Source organism: Haematobia irritans, chromosome 5 (assembly GCF_050003625.1).
Source record: "Haematobia irritans isolate KBUSLIRL chromosome 5, ASM5000362v1, whole genome shotgun sequence".
Lineage (NCBI taxonomy): Eukaryota > Metazoa > Arthropoda > Insecta > Diptera > Muscidae > Haematobia > Haematobia irritans.
In genome coordinates, this window is record NC_134401.1 from 32861016 (window position 1) to 32872837 (window position 11822).

General features: G+C 31.5%; 1 protein-coding gene across 10 annotated transcripts in view; it reads right to left on the reverse strand.

The window, feature by feature from the left end:
- Buffy (BCL2 family apoptosis regulator buffy) overlaps positions 1–11214 on the reverse strand; it is a 43932-nt gene extending 32718 nt beyond the window's left edge. The window contains exons 1-2 of one of the 10 annotated variants that reach the window (XM_075309382.1): positions 11062–11209; positions 10667–10935 (exon numbers count right to left, since the gene is read on the reverse strand). The gene's annotated coding sequence lies outside the window, so the exon portion shown is untranslated. Of the gene's footprint in view, positions 1–10666; positions 10974–11046 lie in introns of all 10 variants that reach the window. The other 9 variants (XM_075309385.1, XM_075309384.1, XM_075309388.1 and 6 more) reach the window with 9 other exon arrangements.
- Positions 11215–11822: the final 608 nt, after the last annotated feature.

The following is an 11822-nucleotide window of genomic DNA, read 5'->3' on the forward strand; positions in this document are numbered from 1 at the left end:
AGTTTTGTCAAAATTTTATTTTTATAGAAAATTTGGCAAAATTTTATTCCTATAGAAAATTTTGTCAAAATTTTATTTCTATAGCAAATTTTGTCAAAATTTTGTTACCATGGAAAATTTTGTCAAAATGTTATTTCTATAGAAAGTTTTGTCAAAATTTTATTTCTATAGATAATGTTATCAATATTTTATTTTTATAGAAAATTTTGTCAAAATGTTATTTCTATAGAAATTTTGTCAAAATTTTATTTCTATTCCTGCTTCGACCGAACACCAAAAAGTTTTTCAGCGGTGGATTATCCCACCTCAGTAATATTGGTGACATTTCTGAGGGTTTCAAAGCTTCTCTAAGTGGTTTCACTGCCACGTGGAACGCCGTTCAGACTCGGCTATAAAAAGGAGGTCCCTTGTCATTGAGCTTAACATGGAATCGGGCAGCACTCAGTGATAAGAGAGAAGTTCACCAATGTGGTATCACAATGGACTGAATAGTCTAAGCGAGCCTGAAATATCGGGCTGCCACCTAACCTAACCTATTTCTATGGAAAATTTTGTCAATATTTTATTTCCATAGAAAATGTGGTCAATATTTTATTTCCATAGAAAATTTTGTCAAAATTTTATTTCTATAGAAAATGTTGTCAAAATTTTATTTCTATAGAAAATTTTGTCAAAAATTTATTTCTATAGAAAATTTTGTCAAAATTTTATTTCTATAGGAAATTTTGTCACAATTTTGTTCCTATAGAAAATTTTGTTTCTATAGAAAATGTTGTCAAAATATTATTTCTATAGAAAATTTTGTCAAAATTTTATTTTTATAGAAAATTTTGTCAAAATTTTAGTTTTATAGAAAATGTTGTCAAAATTTTATTTCTATAGAAAATTTTATCAAAATTTTATTTCTATAGAAAATTTTATTTGCATATAAATTTTTTAAAATTTTATTTCTATAGAAAATTTTGTCAACATTATATTTATATAGAAAATTTTGTAAAAATTTTATTTCTATAGAAAATTTTGTCAAAATTTTATTTCTTTAGAAAATTTTGGTAAAATTTTATTCCCATAGAAAATTCTGGCAAAATTTTATTTCTATAGAAAATGTTGTCAAAATTTTATTTCTATATAAAATTTCGTCAAAATTTTATTTCTATAGAAAATTTTGTCAACATTTTATTTCTATAGCAAATTTTATCGACATTTTATTTCTGTAGAAAATTTTGTCAAAATATTATTCTTTACAAAATTTTGTGAAAATTTTATTTCTATAGACAATTTTGTCAACATTTTATTTCTATAGAAAATTCCAATTCGGATGAAATTTGATCATCTAGAAGACTCAAAAAGTAAGCACCAAAATCAACTGCTATTCGGTGCGAAAATCGAACACAGAACCCACCATTGGGAGGCATTCTTGTATGTCATAGTCATGGCTCAAGACCACCCTAATGTCGTTTTGTCCAAATTATATTCGATTTAAAAAAATGTAGAGCGGCATATTATATTGGCGATAATCTAATGTACATACATGATAATTACAAGTTTCCATTAACTTTGTAGTGCCTTAATTTGATCCGATAGTTTGTGGCAATATTGATGGATGGGAAAGTGATATAAACATTTGCAATATTATCTACTTAGACGACGAGGTGTAATATCATTACTGTGAATATAAACTGTATAATCGGATACGATCTATCCAAAACCGCAGAAAATCTATGATGCTGATAAGAATACCATTTCTATAATTGATGTACATAGGCTTTGGCCAGTTTGTAAGCTTTAACAAACTCTCAGCCATGTACAATGTACAACATTTGTGGTTAGTGCAATAGATTTTGCGAGGTATTTGAGATTTGCATCGATAGTGACATTTTATCACGTTTTCCAACAACAAATTGACGTTTAAATCATTTATAGAATAGACATTTGTTTTCTTGGCTCCGCCAGCTAGCAGCTCCAAATAGAGATATGTACATAAAATCCTAATTCAATCACGATTTGTTTGCAAGTATACAAGACACACCCCAATTTGGCAATTGCTAGAGGCTTACACTTTTTTCCAGTGTAGAATGGTGTTAAGTTTATTTTAATTACACATTTAAACCACCCGCCGCCACTCAATGGAGCGATAGCAAATATTTATAAAAATTTTCTTGTTTGTAAATATTTGAAATTGGCCACAAGTGTTATCGCTACTCTTTTGAGTCATTCCGAGGCTATGGAATAATCATTAACTCCACCTACACACTACTATTGTTGGGGAGTGCGTATCTAGGCTGTTATATATGTCGACTGGTTCTTATCGGAATATTTTAAATTCAATTAACAAACGAACATGCACAGAGAAACTTCAGTTATAATGACAGCACTCGAAAAAAATATTGACAAGAAGGGCTTTAGTTCGGTGTGCTGTACATCATACAGCAGGAATTATGGGGATCCGCCAAAGATCAAGGATTAAAATATGCAGATTATGTCGCTATTAGAAATTTAAAATTTGTTGGGTACTACACGTACGAAAAAGACTGTTTTTCATATGTTTAGTGCTCAAAATTTTTGACACAATATTTTTAAGTGCAAGCATATAATGTTCATAAACTAGCATAACATGTTTGGGACATATATGTTAATATGTTAGAACATATTATGTTTGGGTCATAAACTGTTTGTTAATATAATGTGCTTAGATGCAAACATATACTAATTTGGATATAGCCTATAAACATATATGTGTTTAGAAAGAGAGAACTAGAGAGTATGCTGCAAGTAAAATAATGGAAGTAACCAATAGGCGCCTTAAAAATATATCCACACAAAGAAAATTTAATTAAAATTTTTTTTACCAGTGTATGCCCTAAGGTGAAATGTAATATGTTTGAACAATACAAACAATATTTTGTTTGGACCAATCCTGGAAATATATATGCTTGAAGCAAAATGTGTTTGGGGTATATGTTACAGAAGCGATTTTTTTGAGGCTGTATATATAAAGGTTTATATTTCCAAAATTGTTTAGACTTCTACAAAATCTCTTCAAATCGGCTAATGCCCTGGGGCGAAGCGCAATGTTAGTACGAAACATATGGGAAAATTTAAATCAAATAATTTTTGTGCAATTTCGCAAAATTTCAAACAAGTCAGGCTAAAACTATGGCTTCTGGGGACATATTAGTGCATATCGGGCGAAATATATATATATATATATATATATATATATATATATATATATATATATATATATATATATATATATATATATATATATATATATATATATATATATATATATATATATATATATATATATATATATATATATATATATATATATATATATATATATATATATATATATATATATATATATATATATATATATATATATATATATATAAGCTATATTTAAATCTAACATATGTTATTTCAATAATACTAAGCACATTTGACGATTTTACTAATTGTACTCTTTGTGCAAAATTTCAAACAGGTTAGGATAAAAATCTGGCTTCTGGGGCTGTATAAGTGTATATCGGACGAAAGATATATATGGGAGCTATATCTAAATCTGAACCGATTTCAATCAAATTAAGCACATTTGACGATACTCCTAATTGTACTCCTTGTGCAAAGTTTCAAGCAAATCAGGGTAAAACTGGGGTCATATGAGTGCATACCGGATGAAAGTTATATATGGGAGCTATATCTAAATCTGAACCGATTTCTTCCAAAATCAATAGGGTTTCCAAAGCTTGTGCCAAATTTAAAGTCGATTGGACTAAAACTGCGACCCAGACTTTGATCACAAAAATGTGTTCACACACAGAGGGACATGGCTAGATCGACTCAGGGACCGGCCCTGAACAATGTTGTCAAAGACACCATGTGTCTATCTCGTCTTCTTCTCGGTGGTAGCCTATTCTAGAGTATGGCGCAGGGTAAACAGCAAATTTCTCATATCCGAAACGAAAACTTTCGTTAGACGGAAAGAGCTTATTTTTATACCCTCCACCATAGAGTAATTATACTAAGCTTTTCATTCCGTTTGTAACACATCGAAATATTGGTCTCAGACCCCATAAAGTATATATTATAGATCATGGTGAAATTCTGATGTCCGTTCAACCGTCCTAACTTCCGTACGAACCAAGCTTCCCATTAAACTTGGCACAAGTAGCTCTTTTCGATATACAGTGCCGTACATAAGTATTGGCACAGCACCCTAAACCACATAGTGGTCAGGGTATATGCAAGAAAATTTGACTACCAGAAATATTGATTTTAAGCTCCATAAAATATATATATATATATATATATATATATATATATATATATATATATATATATATATATATATATATATATATATATATATATATATATATATATATATATATATATATATATATATATATATCGATCGACAGAACCATCTCCTGAATTGGTTTAGCCCTTGGTGTCCGTCCGCCTGGCCATGTATTTGTTGTTCGCAGTTTTTAGGTCACTATTAGCATGCCCTCCTTGCATACACAAGGTCGTGGGTTCGGTTCCTGCTTCGACCGAACACCAAAAAGTTTTTCAGCGGTGGATTATCCCACCTCAGTAATGCTGGTGACATTTCTGAGGGTTTCAAAGATTCTCTAAGTGGTTTCAGTGCGATTTGGAACGCCGTCCGGACTCGGCTATAAAAAGGAGGTCCCTTGTCATTGAGCTTAACATGGAATAGGGCAGCACTAAGTGATAAGAGAGAAGTTCACCAATGTGGTATCACAATGGACTGAATAGTCTAAGTGAGCCTGATACATCGGGCTGCCACCTAACCTAACCTAACTAGGTCACTATTATTAACAAATTTTGAAGAAATTTGAAAGAATGGGGGAATATAGTTACAAATAAAGCAAAAAATTAGTCCATTTATTTTCTAGACTGCTTGATGCTGTTATCAAACAAAAAGGAATGCCCAAAAAGTATTAAATGAACCAAAAAAAAAGTATATACGGCCGTAAGTTCGGCCAGGCCGAATCTTATGTACCCTCCACCATGGACTGCGTAGAAACTTCTACGAAAGACTGTCATCCACAATCGAATTAATTGGGTTGTGGTATCTTAAATCTTCTTAACATCGTTTTCTAAATTGTGAGTTAGTCCATACGTGGTATATATTAGACAAAAAAGGTATATATAGGTAAGTCTACAAATAATTACGAATCGATATGGACTTTTGCACGGTACGTAGAGAGCCAGAATTAAAATATAGGGTCGCTTATATGTGGGCTATATACAATTATGGACTTGATATAGACCAGTTTTTGTGTGATTGGGGATCTATTTATCTGAGGGCTATATATAACTATAGACCGATATGGACCTAGTTAGGTATGGTTGTTAACGGCCATATACCAACACAATATACCAAATTTCAACTGACACGGATGAAATTTGCTCCTCCAAGTGGCTCCAAAACCAAATCTCGGGATCGGTTTATATGGGGGCTATATATGATTATGGGCTGATATGGACCACTTTTGGCATGGTTGTTAAATATCATGTACTAAATTCACGTACCAAATTTAAACCAAATCGGATGAATTTTGCTCTTCCAAGGGGCTCCGGAGGTCAAAACTGTGGATCGGTTTATATGGGGGCTATATATAATTATGGACCGATTTCTGCATGGTGTTTGAGGCCATATATTAACACCACATACCAAATTTCAACCGAATCGGTTGACTTTTGCTCTTCCACGAGGCTCCGGAGATCAAATCTGGGGTCGGATTATATGGGGGCTATATATAATTATGGGCCGATATGGACCAATTTTTGCATGGTTGTTAGAGACCATATACCAACACCATGTACCAAATTTCAGCCGGATCGGATGAAATTTGCTTCTCTTAGAGGATCCGAAAGCCAAATCTGGGGATCGGTTTATATGGGGGCTATATATAATTATGGACCGATTTGGACCAATTTTTGCATGGTTGTTAGAGACCATATACCAACTCCATGTACCAAATTTCAGCCGGATCGGATGAAATTTGTTTCTCTTAGAGGCTCCGAAAGCCAAATCGGGGGATCGGTTTATATGGGGGCTATATATAATTATGGACTGATGTGGACCAATTTTTGCACGGTTGTTAGATACCATATACTCACACCATGTACCAAATTTCAACCGGATCGGATGAAATTTGCTTCTCTTAGAGGGTCTGAAAGCCAAATCTGGGGATCCGTTTATATGGGGGCTATACGTAAAAGTGGACCGATATGGCCCATTTGCAATACCATCCGACCTACATCAATAACAACTACTTGTGCCAAGTTTCAAGTCGATAGCTTGTTTCGTTCGGGAGTTAGCGTGATTTCAACAGACGGACGGACATGCTCAGATCGACTCAGAATTTCACCACGACCCAGAATATATATACTTTATGGGGTCTTAGAGCAATATTTCGATGTGTTACAAACGGAATGACAAAGTTAATATACCCCCATCCTATGGTGGAGGGTATAAAAAAAAACGAATTTAAAACCACCTGGCCAATACTTTTGTTCCTCAAAAAATGTGCTTTGTTTTAATTTTTTATAAATTAAATGTTGAAAGAACAAAAATGTTTCTTAAATAAAAAATGATCTAGATTCTGAATGCAGTTACAATTCAAATTGAAATATTTTTTAATTTAAAATACCTTCATATCACTTTTAAAATGTGGTTTTTAAAAAAACTTGTTTGGTGTGCCAATACTTATGTGCGTCACTGTAGGTTGGAAGGAATTGCAAAAGAGCTATATAGGACCACTTTTAGGTATAGGCCCCATATAAAGCTCCCAGATTTGGCTGCCCTAGAAATTTCATCTTATATGGTTGAAATTTGGAACAAGATAAAATTTGGAACATGTCTAAATTGGTCCATTTCGAACCACATATATTGGCAAGAAATGTAGACGCCAATTAATCAAAATTATATTAATTTTAATCTGATGAATAAAATGTAATATGTAAAAATGGTTCAGATTCCTTTTGTTTTATGTTTTAGTGAACAATGACCGGCAAATGTGTATGGGTTTTGTGTCAGGTCGCCGCCGATGGCAAATATAGAGTGTCAGCTGCTGCGGACATTAATGGGTCGGCTTCATTCTCTCATCCACGGTGGAAGCACTAAGATACTCCTAATATTTAACAATTTCTCATTTACTATATTCGCAACAGACAAATAGTCTTTGCTATACAAATAAATCCCGAATCAAACTTGCTAATTATTGGATATTATAACGATGCTTTATGTGTAAATTAGCATGGTATTTTAAGTGATAACTAATTTGATCAATTGTATAGTGGTGGTATTCAATAATGTGTTATTTAAAAAAAAATAATTAGCAACCACTCCACAAATACTCTGGACTGACATTGACGTAATGACATTGAAAAATGTAAACAAAATAATAATAATAAATAGCATTTTGTAGTAGGTAAGAACACAGTTATCGCATACTAATGAAACTGAAATATTTAAGTTATATTGCCTTCAGCACGAATATTCACTCTCGTTGAACATTTATGTCATTTTAATGCACTTTGTCAATACGTTAATATGATGACATCCGCTTACCGTTGGTAATAACGTCAAATTGGTTACTATCAAAGTACCATATATATTAAAATTCTTTTTATACAATAGTAAAATATATAAATATAAAATATATAATTTCCAAGATTGTGACCTTCATACACTGAAAAAAAAATAAAAATATTTTTTAAACTAAAATCTCATTTTTATTTTAAAAATAAATATTCAATTAAAATTCAAGTACGTAATTTAATTGGATTAATTAAATAAAATGTTAATTGGATCATTTTTATTAATATTATCATATCCGTATTTGAAGTAATTTCAATTAAATATTAGTTGGATTAATTAATTTCTTAATTCAACCAAATTTATTAGAGTGCATGAAAATTGCGGTTTCAAAATTCAGAAATTGACCGATCTATAAGTATTTGTGTGTGATTTCCACCGACGCATGGACGAACGGACATATGTGGCTAATATCGATTCAAAATTTCTTCATTTTCAAGCATATACAGGGGGGATGATATGTATTGCATCCCTCTTGTCTGACAGCTTATAGATTTATTTTAGCGACAGTTTCTTTTATTTTTTACAAGCTTGCTAAAGCCTTTTGATCTATTGCATTCAGAAATAAATTTATTCGTGATGGAATTCAAGCGAAAATGGCTATGAAAAATTAAATGCGAAATTAAATTGTTATCCATTTTTTTGTGATTTTCATAATGCGTTGTAATCATATCGTAAATTTACTAAAATTTTTTGTATTTTAACTACTATGTAAAAAATTCTTCCTTGTCATAAAAGCAAATCAATACCGTATTAAACGCTCTAAATATATTCATGTATACTATTTTTGAGAAGTGTAGGAAAATTTGTTCTGCTTTAGTTAGCATTGAACTTAGTTGTATGGTCATTGAACTTTATATCCACGTTGAGTTCATAAAAAATTTTAAACATGCTTAGAATTTAATTGGCCTGGGGAAAAATTTTTAAACGTTTTTAAAAATAAACCAAAATAAAATATATTTTTTTGTTTTTGTGTGGAAAGATCCAGGAGTTGCTTGGCTTCGATGCGTTACAAACGGAATGGAGGAGGGTATAAAAATAAAAGTACCCAGAAAAAAATTTCCGCAGGTAAACTAACCCTAAATTTAACATATTTTTATTGGAAAAAATGTATTTGCTTGTAGTTAAATTTTATTATTTTTATCGAAATTTTCCACAGATTAATGAAATCTTACTTTTTTTAAGTATGTATCAAAAATTTTATGAACTAAACGTGAGTTCAATGACCGTACACATAAGTTCAATACTACTGTATGGTTAAAATGGTCACGATTTGGCGCCAATGATTTACTTCTTTACGTTTAGTTAATTTTTTCTTCTATGAGATGATGTAATTTCGTGAACTGCAGTTAGGTTAGGTTAGGTGGCTCACTTAGACTATTCAGTCCATTGTGATACCACATTGGTGAACTTCTCTCTTATCACTGAGTGCTGCCCGATTCCATGTTAAGCTCAATGACAAGGGACCTCCTTTTTATAGCCGAGTCCTAACGGCGTTCCACATTGCAGTGAAACCGCTTAGAAAAGCTTTGAAACCCTCAGAAATGTCACCAGCATTACTGAGGTGGGATAATCCACCGCTGAAAAACTTTTTGGTGTTCGGTCGAAGCAGAAATCGAACCCACGACCTTGTGTATGCAAGGCGGGCATGCTAACCATTGCACCACGGTGAACTGCAGTTAAAAAGTACAACAGCGCATTAAAAATTCCTGGTTTTAACAACGCTTTGTGGAAATCTCAAAATGTGGAGTAAAATTTAGTTCAATTTTCGTGCGTGGTAGTTCATTTTTCTTATAAAACAGTTCACTTTTTTTCAGTGTATTTTGCCAACACTATTTTGAGAAACACCAAAAGTTAATGGTTTCTTAAAAATGATTTGAAGAAAATACATATACAAAAGCTCAAGATTATAAAAGTTATATTCGTGAAAATTTTTCGGAATGAAAAATTAATATTTTTCAGTTTTTTTCCAAACTTACTGGCTCGATTAAGGATAAAATATTGGTTGCCAGGCTTTGGAACATCAGCATCACTAGGAAAATTAAAATAGCTGTTGTGGATTTTGTACACCGAAAGAATTCTCTTCGCTAATTTTACGAAGAATTCTTCATTAACTATTCTTCGTGAATTCTTCATTAAAACAACGAAAATTTCATTTATTTTCGTTAATTTTACGAAGAACATTTTACGAATATACAAAACCTCTACGACATATTCTATATTTACTTTTCTTCGTAAAATGTTCGTACTTTTAATGAAACTTCAAATTTCATAATTTTTGTGAAGAAATTTATGAATATATTACAAAACATTCTGCGTTAAAATTTCTTCATAAAAAATACGAAACATTTTCTTTAAAATAACGAAGAAGTTGTAAAGTTTCTTTTCGCGACATAAACTTCTCTTTGATAATGTGCTTGAGTGTATTCCTTTATACTATTTTTTATGCATGTCTAATGCTACTATGAATAAAAGTGAAGTAATAAAACTAAAAATTATTCAAAGATTTTCCAAACTTGTTAGTACAACCAAATGCACTTTGGTCTATATATTTTTTTTTGTACTAAAAGTTCGAGCATGTTTCAAAAAAAGTACGAAAGTTTTTCATAAAAAGTACGAAACATTTTCATAAAAAGAACGAAATTGTTTTATAAAAAGTACGAAATTTTTTCATAAAAAGTACGAATTTTTTCTTATAAACTCCGAAAAATTTGGAAGAACTTTTCTTCGAAATATTTCGTGCTTTTAATGAAAAGAAGAAGAGAAAAGAATTCTTTCGTTGTAGCGATAGCGACATTTTAAGTGATCTTTGCATTTTTAAACAAATTGAGATTATATAGATCTAAAAGGTAAATTTTTATAAAATCTTATATTTTTTCCGATAAGATTTAGATATGTTGTTTTCGATGTGGTAAGGATTCTAAAAGTGGCGTCAAATTCTAAAAATATTGGCGAGGTCTAACACTATGATCCAACCTAACCAAGGTTTGGTTTTACATTCAATTTTTTTAATTGCAATCCACTTACTTGTAAATGTTTCTTTGATATATCCTTGAACGATTTATAATTCCATAAAAAATGCTATATATCCTTAATAGCGTATACACATATACATACATATGTATATTTCATTTAAGACAAATATCAATATCACAAATAATCCACTAAACTAAATACGTATTACGTTTCGTATTATTTGTATTTATTTTAATAATTTACAATTTCTTCTTTTTATGTTATGTGGCAATAAACTTTCTTTCCTTCTTTATCATGATGATGAACATGATCACCTTTATCTTAATAAACTTTTCCCATGTAGGAGTGTATATTTTTTCTTAATTGGATAAACAAAACAAAAAAACGAAACAAAAACATTTGTTTACCACTCGATTTTTTGTTTTGTTTACCGGAATTATTTGCACCTTTTTGAGATAATTAATTTATTTTACCGCACATCCGAAAAGATCTTCTTTATTTATTTATCAAGAAGACTAAAACAAAGCGACACGTTCTCCTATACGTCCGTTTGCAAAAGGCATTCGAATAAAACTCACTTGAATTTTTCAAAAAAAAATTGTCGAAAGCAGTAACAACGAAGCTCACCAAGTCTTCGTCGTCTGTCTACGAGTCAGCTAAAACTGCGAATACCCAAGACGACGAAAGGGAGCAATAGTGTGTAGCAGCAGCAATATTAGCACGTTACAGTTTTACAATTTATCCGCATCGATGGCACTTCCATGCTCTTTGGCCCAATTATGGTTTTAAAATCATAAAGGCCACAATGCATAGACAAGAAGAATGTCCATATGATATGGCTGAAAAGTTATGAATACACACCTCCTCTACATATAAAAATAAATTCATAAAAATAATTTTTGTTTGATTATTGAACATTTCAGGCAGCATCGTATCAAGAAATAATAGCAACACAGGCTGTGTTTGCCGAAAAGCCAGCCGATGGCAAATGTACACACATTCGTATTTGTTTGAAGTCGGGCAGGGCACCACCAGAGAGCCAATTTATTAACCGCAACATGAGCCCAACGGCAAAACAGTTAAAATAAACAGTCAACAAGTGTGGCCAAAATATGACTGCTGTTTATGCGAATATTACGTACGAGGGTGGTGGTGGTTATAGAAATCGATACGAGTCTGTGTGTCAAAATTTTTGGTTTTATTAGCG